The following is a 24,119-nucleotide window of genomic DNA, read 5'->3' as shown; positions in this document are numbered from 1 at the left end:
CTTTATAGTAAATTTTTCTGGAAAGTTGTTCTTCTGCATAATAACTTTATTTATCCTGTTTCTAAAAATATACCAAGCATAACAGTTCCTTTTGAAAGTGCTTCCTTTAATATTAGAGCAAATGAAATGTGTTGCATGTTTTTCTTTCTTTCTCACATAAACTTACCTTTTCTTATCAGTGGGTATAAAGTGAACTTTTTTATAGTTTCCCGCTTTAGGCATGCTCCATTCTCATGTGCTTTAGTTTAAAACTTTCTTCAGGTGGAAACGAACAAAAAAAAGTCATTCCTGAGGTCTTTGTGTGCAGGTATGCATCATCGAGCCAGTATTACTTTGAGCCTGAGGCTGTTTTGGCACCGTGGTGGTCCTGGTGTGCATTCATACCACCAGGAACTGCTCCACAGTCAGTAAATGACCATTAAAAGGAGTTGACCCCTTAAGACTTTATGAAAAGATGATGAAGGCAGGGAGAGTGAAACTTAAGCCCTCCCACGTTTGAATAATGCAATGCATCTCTTTCAGAGTTAAATACTTCTGAGCTCTTTTTGAGCGTCTGATGACAAGTTGTTAGTAAAATAAAAACCAAATGTGATTTTAACCAGGACTTAAAATGACTTGTTATTGTAGACTTGATGAATGTGACTTTCTTTAAAACACAACAAAACATGTAAAAAGTATTTTTTCTTTAGAAAATGTGTTTTTTGTTACTTCACTGAAAACAGAAATCTGATATAAAGTGACGGAAAGGTGGAAAGGGCTACTTGGAAGCAGGCTTCTTTATACAATTTAGAAACAGGTACTGTCTTACAGATTGTGGATAGGTTCTGAAATAGCCATCATTGATGACATATAGCCTTTTTGATGGGTGTGGGCTACCGTAGCTGCAACATGGAGCCTTTTTCCTCCCTTCCCGGTCAGCTCGTGGTTCCCCGGAACAAAGGAAAAAATGAATGGAAGTAAACAGGGCTAAAAAAGTTATGCTCTAAACTGCTTTGCCTTACGCCCTGAATCACAAAGTTGTACTTCAAATTTAAATGGAAAGTAATGATGTGTGCTTCGACTATATCTGTCACGTACTTTAAGATTTATTAGCTTGTAAAGATTTCTAATTTAAAAGACTACAAATAATATTGTTGCAAATATGACAACACAGCAGAATCTCTTCTCCCCCAGCATAGCTGCTTCTTACATTTGTCCTGGAAGGATTCGAAGCTTGCTAAACCAATCTCCTCATCTCCGTGTCTGGATCACTGGCAGCAATTTGGTGAGACGAGCATTTGTAGTCGGCTACATCTTTTCACACTAAACCTAAAATAACTTTACCCCCTGTCAAAAAAAAGTGCTTTCTTGGCATCAAAGTGTGTCTTTAAAATTCAAAGACATCAAATGAAATCCATGGCACGTATCAAACAGTATCAGAAAATAACCTTTATACCGCCAAAGACTCACACTTTTTTGGTAGTAGGGGACCTATGGTCTGAAAGAAGATGGGCGTGACTTAGGCTCTCTATACCTGCTCTGGACTGTGTGGCACTAAAGAGTCAAATATTTTCACACACTGGCGCTTTAATAAGCTTCTTTGGAGTTTAGAGTTTCAAGATGTTTTAAGATGGCATCCATAGACTTTGGCTGTTTTGTCAGATGTAAACTAGCCTGGCAAGCCAGACTAAATAAATATATTATTTAATCTGGCAACGCTCCATTGACGGCTCTCAGTTGTGGGGCGGGTTCTACCATTGTCTTTCTTCGCATGCAACTGGACAACGAACAACGTGACGTACTCACCGCAACGCATGTCAGTAAATGAGGCAGTCTGATGTTGAAGAAGGTGAAAATACATCCTTGTTCTAAATAAAGGGCTTAAATACATCTATCTGCTCCTGATTCTAATAAAGCCCAAGTCCAAACAGTCCAAAATTTATGTAAAAGTCATTTCAAATGAGCTGTCGCCATCTTGTTCCACTCTGTCTCATCATCCCGCCCACCAAACAAATAGAAGTCCCTGATTGGCCTACAAAGTGGATAGAGTGCTATGATTGGTCAACCTTTGTGGACCAATCACAGCCTTCTATCAGTTTGAAACCCCTACAGAGACCTGTGATTTGCTAGCCGCTGCTAGAGGGCTGCAGAGGTTCTAGTGGGGCGTTCCAAATAGCAGCTATTGAATATTTTTGTAATAGAGTACTCTATGGAATATTTTATCGATTAATCGAGTACTCTAATAAATTACCCTTTTGTGTTTGTAAACCATTATATCAAATAGCATGTTATAAAATATGAAAGACCTCTTAAAATGAGCAAGCAATTGCCAGTTATTCAAGTTTTATTCAAAATTAGTTTTCAAAACTTCAGCACTTCAACTTTACTTCACAGTAAACAAATGCCTGTGCAAAAAATAAGTAAACAACCTGAGCCGGTTTTCCCCTCATGCGAGAATCTACTAGCCTGGCAAGCCAGAGAAAAACTAGGAGGATAGCTGTTTAAGTAGCGCTGTGAGCGACTGTGGCCTAAACAGCACCAGAACCGCTCACGGCACATGCGCAAAGATGGCTCGCAAGCTATTTCCCTATTTACACACGTCCATTTTAATTTCTACACTTTTTTTCACACACAATAACAAGGATTGTCGAGAAAGCATGTTTGCCGTGGTTATGTCAAATTATACTGATCACAAAACATTTATTTACGTTCTTTTGTTTTCCTCCGCCACTCATAAATACCTGTGTCCTCCTGCAGCAATCCCGAGGGACAACAGACATCAATAACAACACAATAAAAAGTCTGACGTGTTGTGTAAAAACTGCTATTTTTAGCACATTTTTAGGTCCAACCTGTTGCTGCCAGATGCACAGTGTGAGCTGAAACTGAGTGCTACAAACGAAAAAGTTGCAAAGTGTCCGCAGAATATATAGCGGACCTCCGAGTCTGCTTGCTGCAGCACCGAGGATGTGGTGTTGTGGTAGGCTTAAATCCATTTTACGGTATTTACAGTGGAGTACGTTTTCCACCTTACGAAGTGAAAAATGGTCCCACACCTTTGACATTTTATGTCTTTTCGCACCCCACCGTGGTCCACGTTGTCCGCCATGGCTTAAGAGAAAGTTAAGTTACATTCGCTACTCGCGCGTGCATTCAGCGCAGTGTGTATGTGCGCCGCTTATTTCGGTCCGGGTGAAACATGACCCCGGGCGATTGCAAAGCCATGAATTAATTAAACATGAATTAAACGAAGCCTCGAGGCAGATAATTTGACTCGAGGCTTTTTTGTACTCGGATTATTCAAGGTACTCGAGGAATCGTTTCAGCCATAGTTCCAAACTTTGCAAATCAAGAATTTGGTCTAGTTCACTAGGTTAGGATGTAAACGATATCTCTCATAAAGCTAGCTACAATTACTAAAACAAATGAGTTAGTTTTACAACGAAAACTGTAAAATTGTCATAATGTCCTTTCAATATGAGCAAAACATTGATAATAATTCCTTTTTCAAGTGCTGCAGATATTGAAATGGAAATCCAACACAACAATTATGTATTCAGAGACAAACTGACATATTATTGAAATCAAAGCTTGGAAAAAGCTTGCTGGCAATGTTAGCCGAAAGGTTTAACCCTCTCAGGCTCAAAATAAGTTTTGATAGAAGAACGAACAACTAAGTTCTTCAGGGTTATTGTGAGTTAAAAAATGCTCATAAAATATGTACGTGGAGTAACCAGGTAGGTAGGTTTTAACTGTTCCAAATCTGCAATGCCTGCCTCCAGAGGGTTAACCAATCCAAGTGGGAATATCGAATGTTCTCTCACTTTGCCTCCAGTAAAGATGGCAATCTGCTTTTTTTGTCAGATGCTGCTTCTGAGCTACAGTGCTTCACTTTTCCAGTTCCAATTTTCAGACTTGAGCTTGGATACAATGCAAGCTTGAACTTTGTCACCCCATGCAGATGACTTTAACATTTCACCTGGATGAAGAATGAATCTCCATATTTTAGAGATGCATAAGATCTAATTACTAATAGAAATCCAAAAGAATGTTCGTGGAAGTGGACCAGGCTGGTCCTATTTGTAGGGTCCTCTCGTTGTCTGTCAGACCTGCACAGTGTGGTACCATAGTGTAAACCCACAGACTTAGACTAATGTTTTTCCAGTGGAGTGTTTATACACCAGATACCCAGTAGCAACTAGGGGATTATTTCCATCCCTGGGGTTGTGACCCTTTCACATTCTCAGTTTCCCATTTTCCTCATTGATTGGATGCATAAGGGAAAGCTGACATTTTTGCCTCAGCTATGCAGGATGTGTGATGTTTTGTGAACAAGAGAAAGAACTCTGCAGGATGTGTTTTATCTATAGTTCACGATCTTAAACAGCTCAGAAGCTATTGTAGGTTGAATGTGTCCATGTTTATTTTCTCTGGATCACATCTGGGTCATATGTTAGTGACTTATATGACTGTTGCCATTTAACAGCTTCAAAGTGGCCTTTTTAAATATTGCTTTGGGATGCCCTCATGACTCAGACATATTTCTGTTTGCATTGCTTTCTTCTTAGTCTGAGTACAAGAAATGATGGAAGCATAGCAATTTAAAACTCTTGGCAGCCATTTTATCCATTGTTAGTAAAGCATTTGTGAAGCTAAAGAGGATGTTTGTTTCTTTATCACTGATAAAAATATTTGATTCATTACATCCTGTATTACTTTTGTGTGGAGGTGAAAAGGAGCCACAACAGTGTTATTTCCACAGCTTGTGTTTTTCATCAGTTGTCTAAGGTCTTCTTCCAATCATGAATTCTCTTTAGTCACTTTATTTCCAAATAAATGAGGGAAAATGTATAAAGGCCAAACACAAAGGCTCTAGTTACAGATCATTATTTTAAATGGTCTTACTGAATTGATTTGATCCACAGATGAAAAGAGCAGAGAAGATGTTTTTATATCCCAGTATAATTTCTGGGTTCAAAGCGTTTCTTTTATATATGTGAGCAAAACAGAAACATTTACCTCGTTTCCTGCTTGAGTGAAAATGTTGCTGACAGTTAGCAAACAGCATTTGAGGACGTTTCCAAAATATTTTGACATTTGCGAGGCTTCTCAATGTTCAATAGCTTATTTATTTGTTTGTTTTCCTCCACTTATCCATGTCCGGGTCATGGGGTTAGCATCTCAAGTAGAGCATCCCAGACTTTCCTCTTCCCAGCCACCTCAACCGACTCTTCCAGCAGGATCCGAAGGCGTTCCCGGGCCAGATTGGAGATATACTTGCTTCAACGTGTCCTGGGTCGACCTGGGGGCATCCTGCTGGCCGGACATGCCTGACCCCCCCCCCCCCCCCCCGAATGCGTCCAGGCAGCATCCTGACAAGTTGCCTAAACCGCCTCAGCTGGCTCCTCTCTATGCGGTGGAGCAGCGGCTCCACTCCAAGCCCCTCCCGAATGTCCAAGTTCCTCATGCTGTCCCTATAGCTGAGCCCGGCCACGCTCCGGAGAAATCTAATTTCAGCAGCTTGTACTTACGATCGTGTTGTTTCTGTCATTACCCAAAGCTCATGACCATAGGTGTGGTTTGGGACATAAATCGACCTGTGAATCGATAGCCTGGCCTTCTGGCTCAGCTCTCTCTCTTCACCCCAACAGACCAGTTCAGCATTCACATCGCTGCAGAGGCTGCCTCAATCCACCTTTTGATCTCTTGCTCCATTTTTTACTCACTCATGAACAAGACCCCAAGTTACTTAAACTCCTCCACTTGAGGCAGGACCTCTCTCCTGACCTGAAGCTGGCAAGCCGCCCTTTTTGATCGAGATCTCAATTCATTACTATTAACTTTTAAAAATGAACGAATGAATGCTTGCTTTGCATCCTTGTCAAAGCAGAGAAGAACATGTATGGCTGAATTCAGCATATCATGACTTGGGTTAATCTATTTGGAACCAAATGCAGAAAAAATTTCTGAGCCTAAATGTTCATAAGTCTCTGGTAACAAGCCATGCTGCTTTGTAGATGACATAAAGCTCTTCTGAAGCACATTAAATTTCCATTGTAACGATCTTTTTAATAAATAGGATTCAGTCTGTTGCTGTGAAAGCTGTTTTTGTAAAACTTGAGGTTGTTGCCAGTGAACCAAACACCAGCTGCTTTAGTTTAAATTGTGTCTCTTAGAAAGAAGGTGAAATATGATACACAGTCGCCCGCCAATGAATAAACATTGTGGCAACAACGTCGAGAACATGCATCAAAGCTGACAGAAAAAGTTTATACTTATCTAATTTATAAAGCTGAAAGTAAACAGTTGATATTTAGTCTTGGATCAGTAGATAAAATAACGCGGATACTGTTTAAAAATCGTATTTCTTATCATATTTTTCAGTTTTCTGTTCTTTCAGATACACTTTAAGAAGTTTTTAATTCAACTAACAAACATTCAAGTTTTTGTATGTAAAAGGACTGAATATAGCAGCTTTTGTTGCAGAAACTGCTAAATCTCTGGTCTGTTGTCTGTTTCACCCATTTTCTTGCCTCTGTAATCTCTACGGTCACATTTATTCTCTGAAACTCATTGCTGATCAACCTTAAACACTGTTTTAACCTCCAGTGATAACATGCCAAACAGAAACAGGGAGTTTCCAAAATGTCTCAAAAACGTCGCTGCAGTTATCACTTCCTTCTGGAGCCCTTCACCATGCAGTGTCCATAGGTGTGTTTCTGTTGCCGGACGTCCAGGGCAAATTCTGGGTGGGGAAAGTGAGCAGGAGATACCATGTCTTGATCCTCTCAGCTGTTTCTCAGGACTTTGCACAGATGTCAGCTTGGGCAGTGTGACTGTTACCACCCCAGCACCAAAAAGCATACGCAGTAACATTAATAACATTAAACATTTATGGCACTCTGTGAGACAACAAAGCCTCGTGAAATACATAGTTGTGGGGGATTTTCCCGTGTTTTCCTGTTTTGGAGTTTAGTAATGGTTATTTTAAAGCAGCACGATCGGTTCTTATTTACTTTTGATTCCATTTCTGCTTCACAAGCAAGTCTACTAATTTTAATAATGCCGGTTGTTTTGAACGAACGTTCTGCTCAGCTACTCCACCTGGCTGTTCTGAGTACCTCCCCCAATCAGGAACTCAGGAAATTCCTGAAAACGGCCGTTCGGCCGGCCCGGTCGGGTGGACACACGCACATGTCGGGAAGTTCTTGTAAATTTACCTGGAAGTTCCAGTAGTGCAACGCAGCTAATGAGTCAGTAAGTGTGAGCACTTTGGGACAGACTTAGCGACCAAATAGCAAAAACAATTGGATTTAACTGATTAAATTCGGACTACAGAAGTTTTCCAATTGCTGTTATTTATTTATAGTTATACAGTAAAATCTACCAATTCAGTGAGTTTCCAGCTAATCTCAGCCCAGTACGATACTGGTTTTAGAGACCCTAAAGTGCCACATCAGTCATCCCCCCCCCCCCCCCCCCCCCCCCCGCCCAATTCATTGTTCCCTTTTAAATGTAAACAGTAGAAGTGTTCCACAGGCCTTCCTTTGTTTTGCCTTTTCAGATGAAGTGTTGCTCTGCAGCTGAGATTCTGGATCCTTCCGTATTATTTTGTCTGTACCAACTTCTTGCCTTGGCAGATTTAGGGGTGTGTGGATGCCCCTGTCAGCCAGCTTTCCTCCCCTCTTGCCACTGCCGAGGGACATACAGTAGAGCTGTAAGAACTCATGAGACTAAAGAAAGAAAAGAGAGATTCAGGAGGGTTCTGGATACGTCAGCTGGTGTTATTGGGAGTTGTGGGAATTGAGGAAGAGGTGAGTTGACAGAAGATTTTTAGAAAGGTCTGGGAATAGCCAAACTTAAGCAGCACAGCAATGAGTCATGGGAAGGAAGGGGCAAAGGAATGATTTAATCTCAGCAAGCAGGGATAAGACAAATCAATCTTCTCGCCTGCAGCTTTTGGACATTGCTGAAATGCTGATGGCCAAGTCCAACTGAAGGACGGAATTAGCACAGATTTTTGTGCCTTTGCATTTTTCCTCAGTCTGTTTTAGTTTAATTTGTTGATGTCTTTCTATCTAATTTATAAGCCTCAAAGTACTTTAGTTTACTTTTGTCTACGACTCCATTTTCTTTCTTTGTATTTGCTGAATTGCCTCTAATAAAACCTCTCACGGGAACACGATTCAGGGATCAGAGGCAGCGTTGGGGTTGTAGAGAAGACACAAAGATTCTGACTGAAACACAAAACCAGTGCAGCCCGCCAGGTCAGCGAGCCAGCAGAAGAAGGTCATGTACAGCTGGATGATGTGATACGGATGAGTTTTTTTTTTGTATTTGTGTGTAAGAGTATGGATATAAACTGAAGTGTTGATGACAGCAGTTTCCAGTGAAAGGTCAAGCATTGTTATAGATGGCTCCATAAGCTCTGCATTTCTTTGTTTGAGTTTAAACCAAACATTTGATTCATAAGATTTCATCTTCCCCAAAAGGCTGATGTAATAAGTGCTGGAAGAGAACGGATGGAGAACAAACTGCATCCTTGTGCATAGTAATTCATGGCCTAATAGCAATTTTTGTGTCTTTTTGTGTACACTCCTGTGGGTGATGTTTGTGATGGGTTGGCTGTACCTGTAAATGTAATTCACCCAGTAATCTGGCTGGACATGCAATTCTGAAACAGTCACCGATGAGGTGAGGCATCTGCTCCGCTCTTTCTCTCATAGGTGGTCCCTGTGGATTGTGGGCGAACCGGTTCTGAGGAGGGCTGGTTGTCCAAGATTGCCTGAACGTTTTACGAGATGCTGTCGCCAAAAAAAGTTGGATGAACATTTACTTGTGGATAGATATGTGCAAGTACATGCTTCCAAGAACAAAAAATACTCACCAAATAATCACGTCTCGCTGATTAAATGGTAGTCAGTTAAAATAATTCAGATTCTTTCTAATTATTTTAATTATCTGACTATCATGAGATTCTTGAGATATTTTAGGACACTTACTCTGCAGATGAAATGTGAATCTTCTATAGTAAATTATATCAGGATTTTTATTTTTTTAATTCATTTAGTTTGTGGCTTTCTGGAACTTTCTTTGGTGATGTGTTAAGTAGTTCTGGATTCTGTCTGACCGTCACCAGGAATGTTACAGTGCTCTGTTCTCTGTATTACTACTTCAAGACTTTAAAAGCCTTTACTGATGTTGTGCAGCAGGTTTTTGCACATTTCTCTATAAAAGCATGGCAGATCCTAAATTGGAATGGTCTTTTCATGACTGTTCCTTTGCTTCTGCCCACCTGTTGTTGGTTCGATATCCGATCACCTGGTATGCCTGCCTCCTGGTTTCCTTGGCTTTATGCTAGTCTTTATTTTTTACCTTTTTAAGTTGCTGTTCCATCAACCCAGTTTCTCATTAGACTCTTGCCAGTATTTGAAATTAGTATTATTTTTTTTTGAGTTTCAAAATGTTTTGAGAGATTTTCTATTTCCTATGTCATCATTTCTTATCAGTTACATCTAGTTGACTCGTACTCACATGTACATGACTGTTGCTACAGTCTTGCACAAACTGATTTCAACTGAAAATGTGAATACTTCCTTTCAATTCTGTTGTTTTAAAAGCATCCCCCACAGCTAGAGGCCAGTGAAATGTAGACTTAAAGGGGAACTAGGCAGTTTTTGCTTGCTTTTAGTGCCCCCTAGTGTCAGGTTTTGCTTTTCGTTCTCCTCGCTGTGTTCGTTTTTTAACACCTTAATCTAACAGCTGACATGTCTCCCCAGCCTTCCTTAGTGTCTACAATAATGATTCATCCCTGAATTAAACAAATCAACTGTGTTCACGATCCAAAACATGCAGGAAACGTGATGCAACCAGACTGCAAGGCCAGGTATGTCAGTACAATTTTTTTAAGTCTCAACAGAGAGGCCCACCAATCGTACCCTAACCCTAATCCTAATAGGCCATTTTAGCACATACTGGCTTATGAAAATGATTTGAAAATATGAATAAGTTGCAAAGTATCCCATTAAAACTAAGTGTAATAATAAATAAATTTTTTTCATTTGTGCTATTCATCTTTCTCAGGGATTGGGACAAGTAATGCTATTTTAAAAATGTCCCATGTAAAAAAAAGAAGCTAGTGTTTAAACTACGAATCAAAAAAATGAATTTGTACCCACAAAAAAATAAAAAATTTCATTTAGGATTTTGTTTAAGACACAAGTTCCAACTCAGCTTTAGTGACTTTTTAATGTACTAAACTAAAATCCGCAAAAGATTTCCCCTTCATTGTCCAAACTTTCTAACATTCTCTGTATTGTCATTTGTGGGGAACTAAATTGTCCTAGTGTTGTAACCCTGCCCTGCTCTACTCTAAACAGGTTAAAACACACGTTATTTACACTCTATTTTTAAACAGGGTTTGCTGCTGAATTATGTTCACGAGGGGAATGTACATGGGTATTAAAAGAAAAGTCTGGCAGCTCTGCGGTCGACTGTCCGTGACTTTTTTCTCCCTTTCTGCCTCGTATGAAGTCGATGCGGGACCTTGGGTTAGAATAATAAATGACTGCGGCCAGCGTTGTGCACGCTCAGTGGAGTTTTGTATCATCAGGTTTATTTTGACATCGGACGCACATTTCTCTTGTTCTGTGACTTTGATTGTCATGGCTCATTTGGGTGGACGTGGGTGGGTGGGGTAAAGTGACCAGTTGTGAGACTGAAATAGTTGTGATCTTCGGTAGGTGGGTAGGGGTGGGGGTGCATTTCTGTATCAAAGGAGACATTTACTGGTTTTTGGTTCGTACGCGGAAAAATTTTATTTAAGTTTGATCTGAAAGACACAGCAGAAGTAATTTAAATTTAAAATCTACATTCTCCCTCATCTTACATCGGATGACGGGCCAGAGCTACGTTTTGGATCGAGTTTTCTCCCTGAGAGAAGGCTTCAACATCAGGGAAGTAAATCCTGTCCGGAGCATGACTGCATCCCAGAGAATTCTTCATCCCACCTCTCTCCTCTCCCCTGACTATGAAGGCATCATAAAAAATGTTCAAGTCTCTCCAGCTCGGAGGGAAAAAAAACTGTTCCACTGCTTTCACTTGTAAAACGAATGGAGTTAAAGAGAAAGAAACAGAGCGGTGGGTTGATTTTGGCACCAGTTCTCTGTGGTAATAATGGATCCCAGCTTCAGGATGATTTGTTCCTCCACGTGACTCACTGAGCTCCCCAGCATCAACAAACACTCGCACACATCCACATGCAGAAAAACACAAAGACAGTTTCCATTGTTTTCAAAGCTCACCGAGGTTCCTTGCTGACCAGTCTCTCTGCTTTGTGTCGAGCTCCTTGCTGCTCTTTTGCACATCTCACTTCCTGCTGATCATCCATCAGTGACTCCCTGCCTTCTTGTGTGTGCACACACAAGTGCACACACACACCTCATCACCCAAGCTTGCGGTCAGACAAGCGACCCGGAGGCAGGAAGGGGTATCTCCTGCGGCACAGGCTGATAATTTAGACAGGAGGAAAAAGAGTAAGAAACAGCAGAGAGAGCAGTAGTGGGGGTTTAGTGTCAGCGTCAGGAGACAAGCAAAGATAGACTGGCACCAATAGAGCAGGAGCCTGTGTTATTGTTATCCCCCAACTTTTTTATGAGTTTTCCATCAGGAGATCTGCTGAAGTTCCAGCTCTGCATGCAGCAATCTACTAAAATATAATCTCTGCCTTTTGTTGGGATTAAAATAACTTCTAAATCTTTGTAATCATTCTCTTTCTTTGTCTTCTGTGCAAATCCTAACTCAGAAATGAGCCAAGCCACAGTTGATTTGCAGCTGCTTTCAATTTCTGAACTGAAGTATTTCAGCTTTCTGAGTGTCCCTGCATGACTTTTCCGGCAGTCAATTTCTGTGCAAGTCGTAAGATTTTTAAAGTCGTGCACTGGAGTGTTGGTCGTAACTCTACTCGTGCTCTTCATTTGACAGCTGTTTGGCCTCGTCATCGCAGACCTTGAAAATTCACCGGCCAGTGCATGTGAAGGGATCTTGTTTCTCTCCTATTGTAGAATTATTTTAGTGCTTATTACTTTTAAAAAAACCTTCCTTCCTGTTCTTAAGAAAACTGTTAAGAAAATTGTTTACTATTGTTTATATTGTGAATAATTTGATCTATTGATATTTTGCAGCAAAGTGCAGTAAAACTGTACATCAAATACTCTGGACAACCTTAAAACCCCTGCTTTAAATGAAATGGTTCTTCCATACGTACCGAAGTATGGATGTAAGTTTCTCACCATGCTGTGACCGCTCATAGATAAAAACAAAATAGCAAGAAAATTGACAAATGATCAGAACCTCATTGAAATGGAACACGCACATCTAGTCGGCCAACCGAGGTAAAACACATAGTTCTATAATTATTATTCCTTTGTTATGTTGTTTAATTTATTTTAAAGATTTCACAAGAAATGTTGCCAACTCTGCATCAGCTTAGGTAGTTTTGCAATGCCGTATGCTCGCTCTGTGATTGACATCTGTGGATGTGTAACGCTATTGGCTAACGCTTAGTTGTGCTCAATTGGAATTGTATGGGGTTCTATGGGACAGGGTGTAGGTTAGCAACAAAGAATTCAGTTTTTGCTTACAGTAATCAACAGAACAGAGTCTGACTATCACTTTTACAGCTTTCTATAAAAAAATCATACATATCATGAATCATACATGAATGAGGAGAAACTCCAGTTTGCTGCTGAAATTACACTTTGCTCTTGTCAAAACTGATAACTTTCAAAATGTGCTTCCCACGTTACTCACAACAGCTTTAGCTTAGTTCAAAATGTCACCAACCCCTCCCAAAGTCGTTGCAAATTTCTCACTGAAGACAACTGTGATTCTTTGCAAAGGCTTTGACGAATTGTGGAAACTCCCTTTTTTAATGCCATACACAACTTGTCACCAGCTGTTACAACCTAGTAAGACCCTAGCTGCAGTTAGCAGCTGTGCATGTTGGTTGTTGGCTATATTAACCTGCTGCACCCACTTGTTTCATGTATACTCTGATGTTTGTACATATTTCACCAAGACTACTAAAGAAAACACCATTTACCATCAGAAATAACATATTTTATACCTAACTATTATCTTTTACGAACCCTAACCAGGTTGTTTTCATTCCTTGCTCTAATTAAGACCTTGAATTTGGCCAGGAATCTGTAGTTTGTAAAACTCAGAAATGTTGAAAGAGTGAGTAAAGCTGAAATAAAATGCCAATGGAATTAAAACAAGAAAATAAAAGAATTTAATTGATCTGTTTACTATCTTTTTCTCCAAACACAAATTTGTGGGTTGGTAGTGATGATCAGTAATAATGCAGAGCACAAACATTAGTAAAGTGACATCCAATCCAGTTCCTTATATGGACCACTGAGTGATAACCAGTCCAAGGACAAGCTAAGGTCTTCTGCAGACCTTAACTCAGCCTTTGGATCAGGGTTATCAAAAAAGAAGAAAAAAAAACCTAAATCCTGCAGGATAGTGTCACTGGAGGACAAACACTCTGCACTACTGCTCTAGAAATTCAAAAGGGGTCACTAAAGAATTTCCTGCCTCTCCCTTCGGCGGGTTGAAAGCGGAAGTACAGCTGCTGTAAACAGCTGTGCCCCAGCCTGCTGTAGCTAGCGCTAACAACGAGCTAATGCTAATACAGGCCAGCTGATACAAAATAAGCCACGAAGTAAAAAAAATCCACATGGTTGGACAACAAATATTATGACTTACAGATCCAGTAGCAGCAAAGCCAGGTCACTATCAGTCTGTGATATTGTAGCCTTCTTCAGCTCTCCAAACTAGCATAGGCCACGTCGATGATCACTCTAGTTTTAGCTGTGATCACTCTAGTTTTAGCTCTTTGCTTTGCCTCCAAAAATATTACTCTATTACTTTTAATTCCAGTCTCCATGATGCCAACAAATACAGCAAAATGTGTCTTTTTCTTCTTGTTTGCTTTTTATTGGTGGTCTGAGAACTGAAAAAAGCTAACTGCTAGCATTTATATTAATTGTCAATATACTAACACCTAACAGCCAGAAAGCAGGCAGAGAGCTCCAGCTAGTGCACCTATTTGTTCCACAAAACTGTTAAGTGCAGCTTCTGATCAGCAGAGTGTTGTACTATCTGAAGTTGGCAACGTTTCCACCTCAAGAATCACAGAAACCCACTTAGAAAGCAATAGCTTAAAGTGCTAAAACTCTTTAGTGTTGTTTTAACATGTGAGACTCTTTGTTGTTGTTCTCAACAGTTTCTGAAGCATGATGTGATGATTGACTTTGTATGGAAACCTGTCCCCTGAAAAGTTCTGGCTGGTCTGCAAGGATGTTTTTAGGAGCCACATAGACAGATGCCAACAGTTTTGTTGAAGAGTTTTCCATCCTAACAAGTTGAAAATTTCAGTTTTTTACAGAACTGACGGGTGCTGTCCATCAGGTGTTTCTGCGCTGCTTGGGTGGTTGTCCTTTCACACACAATAAAGAAAAAACAACTTTCCTAACTAAATTGGCCGTTTAGTCCCGTGGGTTGTTTTGCTTTAGTCTGTGGTTGTTTGCTGAGAGTGAAATGTTTCAGAAAAACAGGAAAAAAAACTTGTGGTCACCAAGACAATAACTGCAGCACATGCACTTCACTTTAGATGGTTATTATCTCGTTCAGTCAATCTCATATCAGGGGGACTCCAGATCAGAAATCTTGCAGTGGTAATTACAGTCGAGCACCACAGAGGATGTTAAATTTCCTTCATGGCAGCTTGAAAAAGGAAACTCCTGACCATTGCTAGCAAGCAAAGCACTTTGTTTACGCATATTTTGAACAACTTATCTGCTGTCAAAGAGCAGCATGAGCTCCTGGCTTGAAAAAGGCCCCCTCCCTCTCTTCTCTCCAGTTGGAACAGTTTAATTGAAAGCAGCTGGTGAAGTTTCTGGGCAGCGCTGTTTGATTGGAGTCAACGTGACTTAGGCGCCTGCTTACAATTGAGGTACCTGAGCTGCTCCATTCCAGACTTTGTCTGACTAAATGTACGTTTTTATTACAGCTGGTTGCATCTCAAGCTGTAATCTAAATGAAAGTCTCACTTTTTGAGGTGTTAAAGTGCAAAAGTGAATGCTGTGGCTCTGCGCTCGATTACAGTCATTGACATTCTGCTCTTTTCTTTCTATTCTTTTTTGCCCACTCTGTGATTTTCCTATACAAATGGATGACGCGACCGAATTTCAGCAGACTCCATTGTGCAGGGATGTCGAGGTGTAATTTACCAAACCACTGCTCGCAGAGCTAACCTTCCTTTCTTTCAAACATCGGGGCTGTTTTGTATTGGAAAGCGATGCTTTGGTTTATACGTGCATACCTGTTCGTTCTTGTACGTGTCTTCAACCCTAAACACTACTCTTCCTGTATAATTTTTGCACACTTTACCAAATCTTGGCGCCCTCTGCTCATTTCTCGGCAGTTATCCAGCTTGATGTCTCTGGCGCTGACATCGAGGTGAAAAAATGAAACGAAATAAAACAGCTCACTGAAAAAATGAATCATCCAAAACCATCTAAACTTGGCGGGCCTGCTGCTGACAGGCAGGTCATAATGGAGCATCCCTCCCAGGACATTGAGTTCTTGGGATATTATAGGGTCGGTCAGTCAGATAGTACAGAGCTGGATGTCTGAATCTCCTGCAGGGGAGCTGCTGCTTTCAAGACAAAGTTCACTGACACGCTGTATTTTTTTATTTGTTATTTTTTAAATACGATCGGTCACTCAGAGTTTAACACGCAGGCTCAATGTGAAAATGTTTGCAGTGTTCTCAGATTCTGTGCATGTGCTGCATGGCTTTTGATCATTTCTGAATTCTCAGTGAGACAGATTTACTTTTAGAAAGTCCTTAAAAAGAAACAACTTTTGGGGGGATTGAGAACCAAATTGCAAATTAAATAATAGACATATTGATGACCCTGTGATTAAATAGCCTAATTTGAATGATAGCTGCACATGCTTTAGTCATTTTTCCATGTGCCCTGTGTGACCCAGTGATTTTTAAAACCACATGAAAGTGCAGTTCTCTTCTATTTGTTTTGATTACAGCTGAAAATAAACATATTTTCCTTAAATTTTGTGTTTCCACATTAAACAGTGAGATTTTGAGATATTTAAATGTTTTCCACTGAAAGGTAAAAGCTGCCAAATGTAATTTAAGATTTGGCTGCAAAAACATAACTTATCCATGTCTTTTCATTAAGTTAACTGCTCATACATTTGCATTGCAGCTTTACTTGAAAAGTCAAAAGCAAAAGTTTTATAAAACAAAAGTTTCACCATGGTTTGGTTTGAGGGATGAAGGATGTTTATTTATTGGTTTAGCATTTGTTGACAGGTTCTTGTAGCTTGATCTTTCCCCAGAAAACATTCGTTCTTTGTTGTCAAATTGATGCGTTGCTGTGTGTGATACTTTCTCTGCAGTCTTGCTTTTTCTGTAATTGCATCCTAAAACTGAATGCAACACTTTTTTTTGACAACAAGATAGTTTTTCTAAAATTCACTTTTAAAATTACCTCCAAATTTATGGATTTCTGAGCTATCTGAGTATATCATGGCTTTTTGTTTGATCTTTTACTTATGGTAAAAAGCATTTTCTGCACATTTTTACCAAGTTTATTGAAATTCAGTTTGGAAAGTTTTGCTGTTAATTAAATTAGCAACTCAGGGAGTGACAGCCATGAGCTTTAATTGAACAATCAATCATCCACCAGCTTACAAGCAACCATTATCAATCACAGGCGTGTCTTTGCTCCTATTTTGTGTAATATTTAATTATCATTTAAACACCAATGTGGTTTTGTGGCTCTGTAGAAGTTTTAGTTACAAACAACAACCCTTGATATCTAAAGGCCACTGTTTGTCTGAATCCTATCATTGACTTTGGTAGCTCTTCACACATCCAAAGTAGTGCTTAATATCTCACGTTTTTCTGTTAGAGCTTAATCCTTCCAAAGGTTCCTTTGTAGAAGTGCTGTCCACAGTTGGCATGTGTCTTTGCATACTTTGTGTGTGTTTGCATCTCACCCCCAGAACGCCTGCAGACTTTAGACACACCAGCTGCCTCAGTGCTAATCCCTCCTCTTGCAGATTTACACATGATCCTGCAGAGGGTTTCGTGCCACTTGATGCAGCTATTTGATAATGAGTGAGTGATCCGATGGGACACGACACTCTCTGGACCCTTTGGAGGAAACCAAACTCTGACCTGACTTGGCAGAGTTGAGCGGAAGCCTCTTGTTCTCTCTCTCTCTCTGTGAATGTGTGTGTGTGTGTGTGTGTGTGTGTGTGTGTGCGCGTGTGTGTGTGTGTGTGTGTGTGTGTGTGTGTGTGTGTGTGTGCGTGTGTGTGTGTGCGTGTGCGTGTGTGGATTAATTTTCGTAGAATGTGTGATTGTGTTTCATCGGGCCAGTGAATGTTTGTGCAAATGTGTGTGAGCATGTGTAACATGTGACAGAGTCCTACAGCGCAGTAGACTGGCAGCTTGAGCGTGAACTCCGCGTGCTCTCTTTATTCGTCTGACGTGTGGCATGGCTGAGGCCCTGTTGGTAATGATGTGGTTATAACTTCCCATCATGCCTCACTGCAGGCTGGACCATGAAACTGCGAGCTATTGTTATGAATCAAAAGGGTCAATTTTCACCATTGAATTAACACAGCATAACCTTTCATACACGCCAGAGCTACAAAGTCAAGGTTGCACCAGCTGGAGGATCCAGATCAACCTTTTGCTCGTTTATTGTTCTTCAACGCAGACATAAAAAAACTGTCAAGGTCTCCCGCAAAAGCCCTTATCTCTGCGTAAAAGTCAAGACTGCTGGATTCCTCACACTGAATAAAAGTGAATCCACACGAATCTTACAAGGCTTTGCAACTTACAAGATAATCAATCAAATGGTTGAATGAACAAGATATTTAAACGAAATGTTTGAATAATCGGTGCTTAAATCAATGAAGTTGAAATGAATATTGCTCTTACAATGATCCATTTCAGATCTTATGATCAGAATGTGTTTGATTTAACAAGTTAATCATTATCTACACTCATACACATCTTCATAAGATACAAATTAAGGTTATGATTCACCTCACATAAAGTGTTTTAAGCCATTCTCAATCACAGTGTTAAAAACATCTTTGTATCTGAGGAGGACGTGGCTTTCTGAGGGATGTTGGTCAATACCCAGAAACTTGTCGAATTCTGATTGGCCAAACTCGGCCAGAAATCATAACTAAGTAGTTTAATAAAACAAGAATTGCTTCCCGAGTAAATCAGTTTGTAGCGGAGTTCCGAACCGGCCAATTCGGGACAAGCATCCTTGAGACATCTCTTTTGACATACAGTCAAAACCCTGTTTGCACGCTGCAAGCTGACACAGCCAGATGGCTCCCGAAGAGCCCCATCCACTTTGGACGCAGACAAGCATTCCAGCTACTGTTGTGACCTGGAGACATCTCAAGACTGGACGGGTCGTAACGGAGCTAATCTATGGGCTCCCAGTGCCGTGAGGTCCACCCGACGTCTGACAGTCCAGATCTGCTGGGGGTCTCCGCCAGGGTTTGTAGACACAACAGATTGTGTCTGATGCTGTTTTATTAATAATCAACTCTCTAGTTTATAGCAGACAACAAATTCTTTTACACCCAGATTTCACAATTTCTCTCAGATACAAAGATTCTGATAAACATCTAACTTACATCACACCACCTACACATCACATTCCATCACCGCATATCCACTCCATCACATCTCATTATTCGTATCTTGTCATGTATAATCGTTAGTTTAGAAAAAATTAAATTCCCTTTTAACTATATACCTGACTCTCTCTGTATTAATACGAAGTGTGTTTATAGTCCCTGAATAAGTGAAAGTAACTATAATCTTCTGATTAAACTTCAAAGATCAATCAGGTTGATATTTCATATTTATATGGAATTATCACATCTCATTGGTCACAATTAATTTGCAGCCATCACGCTATAAAGTGTGAACGCTACACTATATTCTATGTGTCCTTCAGAGACTGCCAGCAGAGAGCACACTTTTCATTTTCAGATACTTTCTGAGGAGTCCCTGATATTTCTTTGTCAGAGTTGTCATTTGTGAGTGTATTGTCTGAGGTGCAGTAGATTCACACAAATTGTTACTATGAATCATAGTTTTTTTTAACAGTTGCCTATTCATGTTGAACAATGTGACTGATATCTCCAAACAGTTTTTAAAAGGTCTGTGATTGTGACATCACAAACATGTAATTGTGCCCCTCTAACTCTCATGGAGGAGCAGCTCTACTTCAAGCTACTCCTTCTCAGTTCATAGCAGCCTGAGCGGTGGATTTGTGGGCATGGTCAGTTGCAGATTGCTTTTTTTTTAAAGTGACAGAGCCCTGAAATGGCTCATTCTGGATGCTAGTGAAAATGCCAAGAATACAGCTATGCAATTAGGTTTTAAAGCTGTTTTTTTACAGGTGAAACTATAAAAAATGGAATATTGTGCAAAAGCTCATTTATCTAATAAATCTTGTAATAAATGACTAAATAATTCATATGTACTCGGCACTTGGTTTGAGTTCCTTTGCTTTTACTAAAATACCTTTTTTTTGCACGGTATTTAAATTTTTCGTTCACCTGTTGACCATCCTATTAGCATAGCATGGCATTATATGTAAAAATATCATCTGGTCACAAGCCATTGAAACCACGCATTCATGGAGTGGAATCTACGGTCGTCTTTCAAACTTTCAAACTGTCTCCACGCCCAATTTTGACATTGCAACAAATTGATGCTTTTAATTGCCACGTGCTTTCAGGCAGGGGAACTACCAGTGAGAATGAACCATTTTGCTGTCCCTTCAAAACAAATAGAAGTTATTATTTCAGCCAACAATGTGGCATGTTCATCGTAACAGAAAGCAGTCAATGGGGCAGACCACCATGCACCATTAAAGAAGCAAATACATACTTTTAAAAAAACAATTACTTAAGTACCTCTAATTGTTCATGTCTCAAAGAGTGCGTTTACATGCAGCCATTAACCCTTTTAAAACCCGAATATTCACAATAACCCGGTTCCGCAGGTCCGTGTAAACACCGCCAAAAACCCGGATATGCTCATAACCGGGTTTTTAAAAACCCGGTTACTACACCTGGGGTAACCCTTTTCTAACCCGAATGTTTGGTCGTGTAAACGCATATCGGAATATCCCCATCAAAGCATTTGTTCTGCGCATGCTCTGTTCGCAAGGAATCTTGGTCTTTTGAGTAGCGAGACATCTTGTATGCGCCAGAAGACCGGAAGTAAACAACAAGTTGGGAGCAACATGGTGAGTCGCGGAACAGCACCACACTTTTGGAGTGACGAGGAAACTAAAGCGCAAACAAACACGGTCGCTATCTCTTCCAAACTGGGAAACATGTTGTTGTTTTCACGGATACCGGAACAAGAAGAACCGGAAATGAAGCATATTGCATCTAGACGTAGTCCATATGTCCTGACGCTACCCCAACGTCCGCATTTAAATCAGGTTATGCAAGTTAGAGGTAACTCTTTCTATTTATGCTTGTAAACGGGTTATTCTGATCAACTCAGAAACCCGAATACCGACCTTAACCCGATCATAACCCGGATATTGGCTGCATGTAAACGTAGTCAATGAGAAGCCCAAGTCTAAATCGTTGAAAGTGGATTCCAAAGCTGTTTCATACAAGCGTTGTTCCTGTTTCGACGCCATCTTTGTTTTTTTTTTTTTGGTTTTTTTTTTTGCTCCATCGCAGCTCTAGTGCAAAGTCCGCCCAACGAACATAGAGCATTGTTATGGGAAAGTCACAAAACTTTTTGGGCCACTGGTAGACCTGCTTAGGCTACAATAGAGTATGGCTAGACCAACCTGCAGAGCAAAATCTTTTGTTACTTGTACGGTTGGTCTAGATTTCTAGGCTATAGAACTATTATAACTTTAGAAACAAGTCATAATATGTCTCCTTTAAACCCAGTTGGATAGTAGGATTTTCATTGACTGAGCCTGCCTACTGGTATTTGAGAAGTTCTGAGTCTGGAAAAACACCTCAAACTCTTTTGTTGTATTATTTGAGTCATTCATAAATTATGCTGACCACATTGTTGTTCTTCTGAGGAAAGCTTCTGATGGTGGAGAGGAATGTGATCGCTTTGCAAAAATGTTTAGTTTGGTGCCACGTATCAAAGTCGTTCCTATGTTGTATCCTTTTTTGGGATTTTAGTTTTGTATGTCAAAATCAGTAACAGAGGATGAGTCCAATTTCAAACTGTCTTTGAAACGTGAGATTCATTCACAGACTTTACACTCAGCCCCCGCTGCTGAGTTTACATGAGTCCTCTGCTTTGGCTCGAAGGAAGCCATTGTTACCCCTGAAGAGGGAGCGATGCCAGCTGTGCTCATATGGAACCAGTTTGAGCCCTTCACTGTCCAGTGTCCCATCTGAACCACCATACAGGGCTGCTCAGGCATGGTGCTGTTTGCTATTAACACTTGTTTTTACTTCTTTTCCAAAGCACAAATGCATAGATATTGAAAGCAAAGGGAGCATAGAAACAAAGCATTTAAACATAATAAAGCATGTTCACAGAACATGCCAAGAGGTCAGATGCTCCTGCTTATGATAACGGCTCCAATAGTTCAAAGCATTCTGAAGGCTTTTAATTCGCCATGTTTACAGATTTAAAGGCATCGTTGTTGGTCTCCGATGAGGTGTAAATGCTTGTCTTGTGTAAAAATTCATGATGCACTTATTGCTTTTTCTACATGTCTTGGCAGAGACTCTCTAATAAAAGAGGTTTTTAAAACTCAAGAGTCTTATTCTAAATTAGACACTAAAACACTTGGGGAGTAACGTGAGCATAAACACTTTGGCTTCTTCTGGTGTTTTGGACATAGCCCTTCAAGTGGTCTTATTTCAACACATATGAATGTGTTGCTTATTTGAAACCTTGTGCATTCTTAAATCTTAATTTGTAGCCTAAACCAAAATTTACAACTTTAAAATAAAAACTAAAATTCTATAACATTTTTAATACAACTTGTTTTTAACTATAATGCATTTGTTTAAAGGTATTTGGATTTAAATACACAGACTGAGATACCAGTCTGAGATAGGTAAGTAAGTAAGTAAGTAAGTAAGTAAGTAAGTAAATAAATAAATAAATAAATAAATAACCAGACTGAAGTGTTGTATTTCCCAAATAACCCTATGTGGACCAGTAGTAACAAAGTTTTCAAGCTGTTGAGATGATCTCTCAAAATCAAATAATAATGGAGCTAAAATGTTTTAGTTCACAACACCAAGATCCGAAGACTTTGACATGTTTTTTAAATTTTGGATTCACAATAAGTTCATTTTATAATGTAATAATCTTTCATCTTCAATTATATTTCTTTAATTAACTCTACTCAGCTCATAGAACCAAGCTCATATGATGATGACACAAATTAGCCACCCGCGATGACTACCGTCCCTATTGTTGTTGTTTTTCTTCTCTGCATACATCAATTCACTCCAGCTTTAATTAATTCTCATGCTGAAATTAACTTGGGAGAAATCCCAGGATGATTCATTTAGGGTGTATATGATTAGGAGCAGCCTCATTTTATTCTTTGGTGCTGATGTTAATTCGTTTACCAGCACACAGACACACACCCCCTTCACAAACCCCCATCCTTGCAAATCATTTCTGTTGTGCTGCAGTTGGATTTTTCCCGACCATAAGGCCCCAAATGTCTTTGCACAGTTTATGTTTGATGGAAATTAGGTTCCTCTGTGTGTTTAGGGATGAAATAGATAAATCAATGTATGGATTGATGGAGGGGGTTGGGGGCAACCTTGCACAGAAGCCGTCTCTCTGGGTCTCCATTGAGCGGAGATTACATTGGTGGTTGGTGGCCTTTAAATGTGGCGCTCTGCTGGCAGAAACCAAACGGCGCCCAGAGGAGTCCTTTCAGACCTCACCATTGTCAGTGAGGGATTATTCTATGGGTTGTTATCCCATTACGATGTATTGGTAGCAATTTTCTGCTTAGGAATTTAGCCTTTTCTGAAAGGGAATTCCACATCATGACAGTTTTTGAGGCAAGCGCTTTTCATCTTCAATTTGCAAAATTTAGTTTGACAAAATTTTCAAATTTGCATGTATGGATCGTCTTCTGATTTTAGCAGGGAAATACTTGCAATTGATTTTTTTTAAGATCTTAGTTTAGCACGAGTCGGATTGGGACCTAAAATACCTCGCTGTCCAACACCAAAACACGTCCGCACCATGATTCAGTCATATTCCTGTATTTTCAAATGAGACATCATCAAGGCTTTTCAAAGTAATGCTCTTAACAGGTCATTAAGTATATTTTTTTCTAAATTAGCCCAAACACTGAAACCTTGTGTCTTTCACGTGTGATTAGTGACACTTTAATAAAGTCGTTTAGAGTTCAGCAGACTGAATTTTCCACCTTTTCCAGTGTTTCTATGGTCACAGAGAAACGACCTGCATTCAAGCCAGCACACAATCTTTTAAATGCAAATCCTTTAAAAGTAACTGTGTAATTCTGTCTATGGAGGCTCTCCCGACTTGGCTGAAAGAAAAAGTGTTTTTCTTTTTTTCCTATAAGGCTACCATGGATGTTTTTCTCGTAGTCTTCTTGATCTGACAGCAATTGACCAAGCAAGTCCTTAAGGCGTGACAAAATCTTTGCATTTCTTTTCCTTCTCTATCTTTTTAGTCTTTTTTTTTTTTTTTTTGGATGGGCCAAGATGGACAAAGCCTGTCTTCTCTTCCACATGATTGGGTCGGAAGACTGAAGTTAAATGTTTGCTTCAAAATTGTCTTAGCATTCTCAGCATCGTGTTTTCTCTTTCTTTAGTTTATGGCGCTCAGGGAAGTTAGGAAAACTATGTCGAATTGGCCACAATCAAATCTTTTACGGTGAACTCACAGCGAAGGAATGAATGCATTTTGTATAAGGATGCCGAGTCCGAGGCAAAGTATCCTCAGCAACATGTGAGAAAACTCCCTGCTCACTTTCCCTTCTCCCCAGTCTGTT

General features: G+C 39.9%; 1 protein-coding gene across 1 annotated transcript in view; it reads left to right on the top strand.

Annotated features, from left to right (window-relative positions):
* The window catches only part of fat4 (FAT atypical cadherin 4), a 145,240-nt gene that overhangs the window by 5,576 nt on the left and 115,545 nt on the right, over positions 1-24,119 (top strand). The gene's annotated exons all lie outside the window — the stretch shown is intronic.

This window comes from Nothobranchius furzeri, chromosome 1 (assembly GCF_043380555.1).
Source record: "Nothobranchius furzeri strain GRZ-AD chromosome 1, NfurGRZ-RIMD1, whole genome shotgun sequence".
Classification (NCBI taxonomy): Eukaryota; Metazoa; Chordata; class Actinopteri; order Cyprinodontiformes; family Nothobranchiidae; genus Nothobranchius; species Nothobranchius furzeri.
Note: the sequence above shows the minus strand (reverse complement) of the source record. Positions and strands in the feature narration are given on the sequence as shown.